The sequence below is a fragment of the Protopterus annectens genome, chromosome 4.part0 (genome assembly GCF_019279795.1).
Source record: "Protopterus annectens isolate FY-2018-M chromosome 4.part0, PAN1.0, whole genome shotgun sequence".
In the NCBI taxonomy this organism is placed as follows: domain Eukaryota; kingdom Metazoa; phylum Chordata; order Ceratodontiformes; family Protopteridae; genus Protopterus; species Protopterus annectens.
Window position 1 is genome coordinate 1,312,414,790 of NC_056733.1, and position 9,837 is coordinate 1,312,424,626.

Genomic DNA, 9,837 nt, shown 5'->3' on the forward strand with positions numbered 1-9,837 from the left:
ACACACACACACACACACACACACACACACACACACACACACAGGCACAGACACACACACACACACACACACACACACACACACACACACACACACACACACACACACACACACACTTTGAGATAAGAGTTATATACAACTACACAGATACTCCTGGGGAAGGCTAGCACAAGTTCTCCAGCTGTGCCCCTTTGACCCAGACTATACGGTAGAAATCACTGCCAACACCCAGCTAATATTTATCAGCTACTCAAAGGCCCTTATTAAAGGGTGTCCGATTATTACTGTTCAATATTATTATCCAAATTGTAAGTGTGACTGAACAGCAAAGCTTATTTGGAGTGACTTGTACAGTATCACTTTATACATGCAGCATAGTCTTAGAGCTTAAACTTTCACTACACAAAACAGCCACAGTTAAAAGGTTTAAAAATATTTAATAATAAATAATAAAAGCACAAGACAATATTTATTATTACACAGTCTCAGTCAAGAGTTCAGTGATCACAGGAAAATGCTTAAAATAATACAGTAGAATAGTTCTGACATCAACACAGAGAACAAAATCTAGACTAATCTTCCTATTTCCTAGCTATTTCTAAGAGAAACACTAAAGTCTAAGATCCTACTGACATATAGATACAGGCAGAGTGATGAGTTGGATGTTTTCAAGACAAATGCTCTAATGATCTCATTCTTTCTGTCCTTAAATTGATAACACAGTACCACTGATTCATTTCTTATTACATAATTTATTTCTGGTTCCCAGGCTATCAGACTCTCAGAGGTTAATAGCCCCTTTGACCTTGCAGCTGTTCAAGAACCAGAGCAATAAAAGAAATTATACATGCAAATTCTAGCCATTAACTCTGGCCTCAAAACAATAGGCAGAAGTCCTTCATCCAGACATATCCACTCTGGGTTTTAACATCAAAGGATTGACTTGTCAGCTTTGTTATAGCAGAGTGCACTATTGTTACATTTTTGCAGTTCCACATTTAATACAATTTTTCCATTTAATAGAACAAGCCTGTGGCTTATATTAATATTTACAAATGACAGAATTATCTACAAAATTCTATCTAGCTAGGCTGGCAACCTTCACCTATCTTCACACTCATAATCACAGGTTACATGGATATGGAAAACATCCCATTAATTGGCCTAGCAGTGGCACAGTTACAACTGTTTGACAGACACCCCTGTGGTTGTCATATATGAGCTGTTCGTTCCCAGGTGAGTGAGGCTCCTGAGCTGTGATCCCAACTCACAACCTCTCAGAGCATCACATCATGACAATGCCTAAAATGATGGGGGGATAAGTAGGGACAGACTTTAAATATATCTGTTACAAACATAGGAATTTTCTTAGAATGATACATTTAGCATTACAGTGAATATTATTAAGGATGTGGAGTCTTAAACACAAGTGCTTGTCATTACCTGATGACTGCAATCCCCAGCTATTTGCCTAAAAAGTACAGATCTCAGGAGGAATAGACAAAAATAGATAATGGTAAAATGTGGACATTCTGTGAAGATCTGTACAGTTGAGAGGTATGTCTGTGATATCACCCACTGCAGAGAGGGCCAGATGCTATGGCCATAGCAGCTGTTTAGCAGGACATTAGTACATCATGTCTTGTTGGGACAGATATTCCTCCAAATCATATTTCCCATTATTACAGACCAAGTACTACATTCAATTACTTGCTTACATGTTCTACATACCTTTTTTCTTTCTTCTCTTTTCCACTTTATGGTTCATTTGCTATTTCTTTCTCTCTGTGCACTACAGGGATAGAGCTGGTCTGAACAGGTTGTAGGTGATGCTCATGACCAGGTGATGGCCTGTGCACCTATTGAGGTTCCCCACTTGCTAATTGCATGCAGAGCAGCTGTGTAGTTCTTCCAATAGCCAATGTCATGGCAACACACACACACACACACACACACACACACATATATATATATATATATATATATATATATATATATATATATATATAAATGAATACTCCATGTGGGCATTGGCCCTTTCCATTACTTGTGAGGAAGACATCCTGCAGTTGTGTGAGCTACTAACTCTTACAACAAGACTTGTGGAGACAAATCAACTAAATGGTGTGGAAGGTTCAAGACTGAAGAGCAGAATGTGAGTATTGCTGTTATATGTTTGGAATACTGCTAGTTTAACAGGGTTTGTCTGCACATGCTACTTCTGTATGGGTTTCAGTCTTACAAAGCTCCATATCTGCATGGCTGTCAACTCTGGGGCCATACACATAATGGCCACAGGTTAGCCTGTTATGTATGGGCTGTTCCCCAGACAGATGTTGTCCTTGGCAAATCAGAAGCATACTCGGGTGATTGCATTATGTAGATGGTAACATCCATTTGCTTTTCTGACTTTATATCCCTCAGAAAAGATACGTTACAACAAACCCTTCAACACCAGCAACTTTCTCAGTATATAGGTTCATAGGTTCATAGGTTGGTACTAGGCTATCGGCCCTAGGGCCTATGCAAGCCTAGCCATAACAAATCCCTGGATATTTCTTCAAACAATATTTACTTCTCTGGACCCCTGTCTAGCAGGGTGACTGACATGATCCCCGGGGTGAATTTCCTATCTCCCATCCAATCATCAAGTTTCCTTCTGAAGAGGGCCAATGAGGCGCAATGCTTGACATGTATGGGCAGTCTATTCCAGAGTATGGGGAGTATCTGGGTCAGGAACCTATCCGTCCAGCATGTTTTGTTCATTGTGATGACAAGGTTTAGATCCCTGGAGCATGTGGCTCTGAGGGTTTGGGATTTCTTTAAGTGGAGCATGTCCAACAGCACAGGGTTTGACATGGCCTTGTATGTTAAGCAGAGATCGCCTCTGAGTAGACTATATGCCACAGAGTATAGCTGGAGTTTTTTTTAGATGGTCAACATATGGCATCTGCTTTAGGCCTGTGATTCTTTTAGTGAGGTATTTCTGTGGCCTTTCCATATGTTGCAGATGTCTTGTGAGGTACATACCAAACGGGGCATTATACTCTATAATGGGTCTAATGAGGGATGAGTACAGTGGGACAATGACCTCCTTTTTTCTGGATGAAATGCCCTTAGTGATGAGGTGTGCCACATAGAAGGATTTCCTGACTGTTGTGGCGATGTGGTTATTGAAAGTGAGACCACTGTCCACCTGTGTCCCTAAGTCTCTCATCACACTTTCGATGTTTAGTGTCCTGCCACCTATGTGGTAATTCATGGGTACATGTTTTTTTTCCCAAAGGGGATAACTATACATTTCTTGGCATTAAGCTTGAGCCCATGGCTCTGGCACCAGGCATCTATTTCTGTAAGGCCCTTTTGTAGAATATCCACATCATTTGGGGATTCAATAATGGCTCCCAGTTTGCAGTTATCTGCGAACTTTGTTAGCCAGAGTCCCTTAGTGTTGGCCTGTACTTCAGAGAAGTAGATGCCAAACAAGAGTGGTCCCAGGACTGAACCCTGAGGTAGTTCAATTGTCACTTGTCTGGAGCTGGATTTGGAGTCGGCTACTTTTACAGTCTGGGTTCTGTCAGTAAGCCAGTTGTCAACCCATCGAGTGACATAGGGATTTATGCCCAACTTAGTAGGTTTATCTATGATTCCAGAGTGGGGAATGGTGTTGAAGGCCTTGGCGAGGTCCAGATAGGCTGTGTGGACTGCCTTACCCTCATCCACAGCTCTGGAGACTGATTCAAAGAAGTCAGTCAGATTCAGGAGACAAGATCGGCCCTTCACAAACCCAAACTGGGTGGGGGTCCAGTGTTTGAAGGTTGCCAATGTCTTTGTTTATAAGTTCCATGATAATGCGTTCCATGCCATTGCAGATCAGGCTTGTCAGACTGATGGGACGGTAGTTCCTGGGATCCAAGGTGGATCCCTCCTTGTGGAGTGGGATAACTGTAGCTGTGCGCCACTCAGTGGGCATGAAGCCTGAGGTGAGGTTATGATTAAACATAACACTTAGGTGAGGTGCCAGTTAATTTTGTACTTCATGTAGTACACAGCCTGGGATGTCATCTGGTCCCATGGATGCTGTATTCTTAGCTTTGGCGAGTGCGGTTTCTATTTGTGTGGCCGTGATTACCAGAATTTTGCAATCTTTTGGTATTGAGATGGGCCCTTTAGGGGGTGAGAGGGGAGTGAAGTTGGCACTAAATTGATCTGCCAGGATATTGGCAATATCCTTGGGATCAATATATTTAATGCCATTCTGTTGTAGCTCAGAGCAGATCTGAGTATTGCTATTTAGATTTTTGACATAACTATAGAATGCCTTGTGGTTGTCTTTGGAATCTTTGGCAATTTTATTTTCGTAACTAGCTTTTGAGGATTTTATGAGGGATCTCAGCTTCTTACTGAGGCTGGTGAGGGAGTTTTTTGCATCCTGAGATTTTTCTCTTTTCTGCAACAGTTTCTTCCTTCTGTTGTATATTTTTTTGTAGCAGGGGCCCACCAGATTGGCTTCCTTTTTTTTGGAGAAGAGCATCTTGGTTCTTTTTGAGATGGCATGATTCATGCATGAGTGGGTGTGCTCATACAGTGCCTTAGTGTAGGATTCTGCAGTCGAACTTTCAGATCCTGTCTGCATGGGTGTAATGGGGTTTGTCACTTCTGGCTTTGGAGAAGTTTTTTAAGGAGGTTTCCATACTGGGTGGTGGGGGTGGGATGTGGATGTCAAGGGTGATTTGCTTATGGTCAGACCTGACCAATGAGGGGGTGACCACTGGTGTGGAGCATCTATCTCCCATGTTGGTAATGACCTGGTCTAGGATACTGGAGCCCCTGGTGGGACAATGGATTAGTTGATCCAGGGCATTGGAATTTATGAATTCCAAGAACTGCTGGGAAAAGGAGCTGGTACCCAAGTAGTTTTCCCAGTTAATGTCAGGGTAGTTGAAATCACCCAGTATTAGGGTGTTTGGTTGTATCTTAATATTTTCCAGTATGTTTAGAAAGATGTAGTGAGAATCTTGGGGCATGGTGGGGGATCTGTAGCAAGCTACAATTTGGATTGCAGTCTTACCTAGTGTTAGTTGCACCTGGAGAATTTCAGATGCATTGTGTTGGGCAAGTAACCTGGAGGTGTGAATATCCTTGGTGAATATGGACACTCCTCCACCTTTAGTGTTTCGGTCTTGGTTTTGTGGCCGAAAAGTGTGGTAAGAGTTGTAGCCTGGTATTGCAGGAATGCTCTCTAGAGCCTTGAACCAGGTCTCAGTTACTGCACAGATATCTATGTTCTCCATTTTTAGGAGTGCCTCGAGAGAGTGCATTTTGAGGTTTGGACTTCTTGCATTGAGTAGCATTACTTTCAGATTTTGCATGCTTGTATCTGTTACGGTGGTGGTTTTATCCTTTGAACCTTCCTAAAAAAGCACTATAGGGGTGGCAAGTGCTTTAGCCAGTAACCTGAATCCCAGGGTTGACAGGTGCAGACCATCTCTGGCAAAGCATCATGGTTTGTCGATCATGTCTTCCCAGGCAGAAAAATACTGGATCCCCTTTGAATGACACCAGAAGCTTAGCCAATTGTTAAAGTCAATCATTTTGTCCTTATACTGTGGTATATTTCTTGGCGAAGGCAGGATGCTACTCAGGGCTAGGGTCATGCCTGCCTGGGCCACATGATCCAAGAGCTCTTCTATGTCTCTTTTCATGTAGTCCAGGGAGGTATGTCTCAAGTCATTCACTCCAACATGGACAATGACAGAGTTGTATTTGTACTTGTTGTGGATTGACTTGAGTGCATGCATTATGTGGCGGATCTTGGCACCCGACAGGCAGTTGACTGTAATTTACTCCTTGTTCAGCCTGGTGAGTGGGACATCAGTGTGCCTGACTATAGAGTCACCTATGACTAAAGTGTTGGGTACATTGTCTTGCCTTAGGGGCTGTTGTTGGGTGGCATACTGGTGTTGTGAGTTATGTGTCACTTTGGATGTGACTGGTGTTTGTTTGTGTTTCAGCTTCGGAGTTCCTTGTTGCTTGGGCAGGTTAATGTTAAGGGCCTCTGCATATGTGGGTTTAGTGTTGCTATGTGTGGGTGTTGATGGTGTGGGTTTTGAAGGGCTATGAGTTGTTAGAGGTGTAGTGCATGTGTTAACCTTCTCCTCTTGGCTGTCTAGCACAATCTTGGCCGGAGAGAGCAATATTTTATGTATGGCCATATATTTGGGCTTCTGTCCACCAATCATGTCAGGCTTTGTCCAGATGTCATACAGTAGTAAGTGGATAGGTATTCTGGTCTATCATTATTTAGTGCTGTAATTCCTGCTGAGGGGAATGGCTGGGAAACATGTTGAAGTCTGTACATTTAACAGGTAGGTGTATAGAGAATGTTCTTAGATGGACTTGTAACATGTTTTATGTGGGGGACAGTAACACATATTTTAAAACTAGGCTGTTAGAACATGTCAGATGTATTATTGATAAAAACGATGTCAGTTCTATAGCTGTACATTTGAATAAATCACACCATGGGGACAGCAGTGGGTCTCAAGGTACTGTTTCTGAAAATGTCTGTTCCTCAGTGTGATGAAACATTCATAAAAGAACAATTGTTATGTACAGACTCAATGTATTAATATTAACTGTGATACTTTATCCTGTAGGGGTTTAAATGATGAGTGCAATTGGAGGCTGTGTATTCAATTATGTAATTAGATGTTAATTCCTTCTTGAGATTAAGGCAAGTATTTCTGATGTATACTCCTTGAAGGGTTTGGCCAAGACATCAGAGTATAATAAACATGTGTGAATTACTGTCTGGTTGTATTTTTCTTTGCTATGTTCAGACATTTTATTTGTTTTTCTAAGAGATTGTTGTATGTCTGATCACTGTGTATGGCCTATCATGATTTTGTAGCAGTGTACTGTTCACTTATTTATTTGAACTGTGAGGGAGGGTGGAGATGTGAGTGTCATGGCTGCTACTGTATGCAACTGTGCATGCAGGCCCAGTTGTGGGTGGTCTATCAGCAGCATATGTTTGTATGGGCAGTTTGGGACATGTATGCACACACACACACACACACACACACACACACACACACACACACACACACACACACACACACACACACACACACACACACACATATATATATATATATATGTTTGCATGGATATCTATATATGTATGTGTGTGTATGTGTGTGTGTATGTGTGTGTTTATATATATATATATATATATATATATATATATATATATATATATATATATATATATATATATATATATTATATATATATATATATATATATATATATATATATATATATATATATATATATATATATATATATATATATATATATATATATATATATATATATATGTACACCTCAGTATTTATTGGTAATATATCTGTATTTTGTTGAACACATATATGGATCTCCTTACATATCTCACTCTCTCTCTATGTATGTTTCTATTCAAATATATATAGTTATAGATACCAGTTCTTCCTAATTGCACACTTGTCTCTTCCCTATTGTAAACTGTCTGTAAAGAAGGGTATGTTTCAAAAAACATCCTCAAACAATACAGGTGAGGTGGCTTACTGGTAAATTGCATAGGCTATGATGTGTAGGGTCCTGGATTCAAGGGCTGTTTATTTTGTTGCTAGGCAAAACAAGGACTGCTGGATACAGAGTGTTTAAGGCAGTTTTGAGCAGCTTTGAGTGTGTTTGCGCAACGGTAAATGGTGCTAATGTACTGTGCTTACATCTTGTAGGCTTCGCTTACCAGTGTGCAAATCTGCTTGGCATTTACATTTAAGCAATGCTGAAACCTGCCAAGCATAGCTTAGCCCTGGTAGCCAGTGATCACATTCCAGTCTGATATAATAGCAGGGTAATGACATATTTAATAAATGTATTTAATTTCCTGCACATAACATGCTGCTATGTGCTGTCATTACAATAGCAAGGGGTGTGAGGATACTGTATGGGACACCTGGGTATACGTGGGTAGTACCACAATATTTTCTCTTTGGATTTGTTTCATACATGGGTAGTATTCCAGGTTATATACAGTCACACTTGCATGTTACACCAGCTACAGTCCACTAGTTGACAAATAGTTTAACACATATGGTATCATTACATTAGTACTTTTAACAGTGCTTATTCAAGTAAGAGTATATTGCATTTTGTAGTACTGGAACCATACACCCCTGCATGCAAAATCTGGACTCTGAGTACTGAATATATTGTTCTAGGTGTTTGAGCTGTATGTTTATATGTATCTCCTATTGGGTATTGATCTGATATGTTGGTATTAACTCTAGACTACTATGTTCTTTGGACATGCCATTGAGGACTGCTGTCATGTAGTAATGGCATACCTTTCAGTTTCAGATGTGTATCTTTCAAAACCTTCATCCTAATGCATAATCTTTTGGCTATCTACATTCTGTCTGTCCTCTTTACAGATGTGCAGATGTCAGGTATTGCTACGACCATACCACTATGTAGGTGCCCACATTATTTTGAGCTGTGGGCCTGGACACTGCTGCTAGTTCCAACATTTGAGGCATTCCTTAATGTGGGCCTTGCCCCATTTCCTTGCCTGTGTGAGGGGGCATTACAGAGGTGGTGGCCTACAGATTCACATACAGTGAGTGGCAATACATCACAGGACAGAACATGTGGAGAGAGCCAACCAACATGGGGGATATATCTCCAGAGTTGGGAACAGATTCTATGTCATCAGTTCTGTTATACACATGGTGGATTGATAGATTGACAAGGTTTGTGTGGTCATGCATTTAGTGTGTGATGTCATGACTCACAGTGATATGTCTCTGACATACCTCTTCACTGGCACGCTGTCCACAGACTGACCACATGTCTGCCTGTCATGTTTTGTGTGTTCACCAGACAGTTGTTGTCCTTGATAAAATCAGTTGTGGACTCTGGGGAATGCAGTCAGTAAATACCTCACATCTATTGGTATTACCGATGTCATATTCTTCATAAAGGATGTTACAACAAACCCAGTGAGATCTGCAACTGTCTCAATGTATGACAGCAGTATGTCCAATCTACACCTATGTTTGTGCCTCTGTTCCCACCTAGTGGTATAGGGGTTGATGCTGAGCTTAATGAGTGGGGAATGTTATCAAAGGCTTTGGCCAGATCAATGTAGGCTGCATGTGTCACCTTGCCTTCATCCACAGTTCAGGTGACTGACGGCAAGAGGTTGACCAGTTTGAATGAGCAGGTATGACCTATCCTTCACAAAGGTAAACTGTGTGGAATACTGAGTCTGCAGATTCCCGTATCCCTGTTTATTAGGTGCATGATGATGCATTCCATAGCTTTGCATAACAGACTTGTCAGGCAGTTGGGGCAGTATTTCCCAGGGTCTGTAGTTACACCTTGTTTGTGGAGAGGGGTAACTGTAGCAGTACACTATTCAGTAGGGACAGAGCCTGAGGTGAGGCTGTGCTTGAAAAGGGCACACAGGTAAGGTGCCAGGTCACTCTGTAGTTCATGTTGAACAACGCCAGGGATATTCACAGGTCCCATAGAAGCTGTATTCGTGGCCTTGGGCAGTGGTGTTTTAATCTGTGCTGCAGTAATACTGGATGCCTGGTGGCATACTGGTATTGTGATTGGTCTTTTGGGGGGGGAGTGAGGGGTAATGTCTGCACTCAACACGCCAGCCAGTATATTGGCCTTATTTGTTGGCTCAGTCTTGGAGATACCATTGTCTTGTAGCTCAGAACAATTCTTGGTATTGCCATGGAGATTCTTCACATAACTGTATGAGGCCTTGTGGTT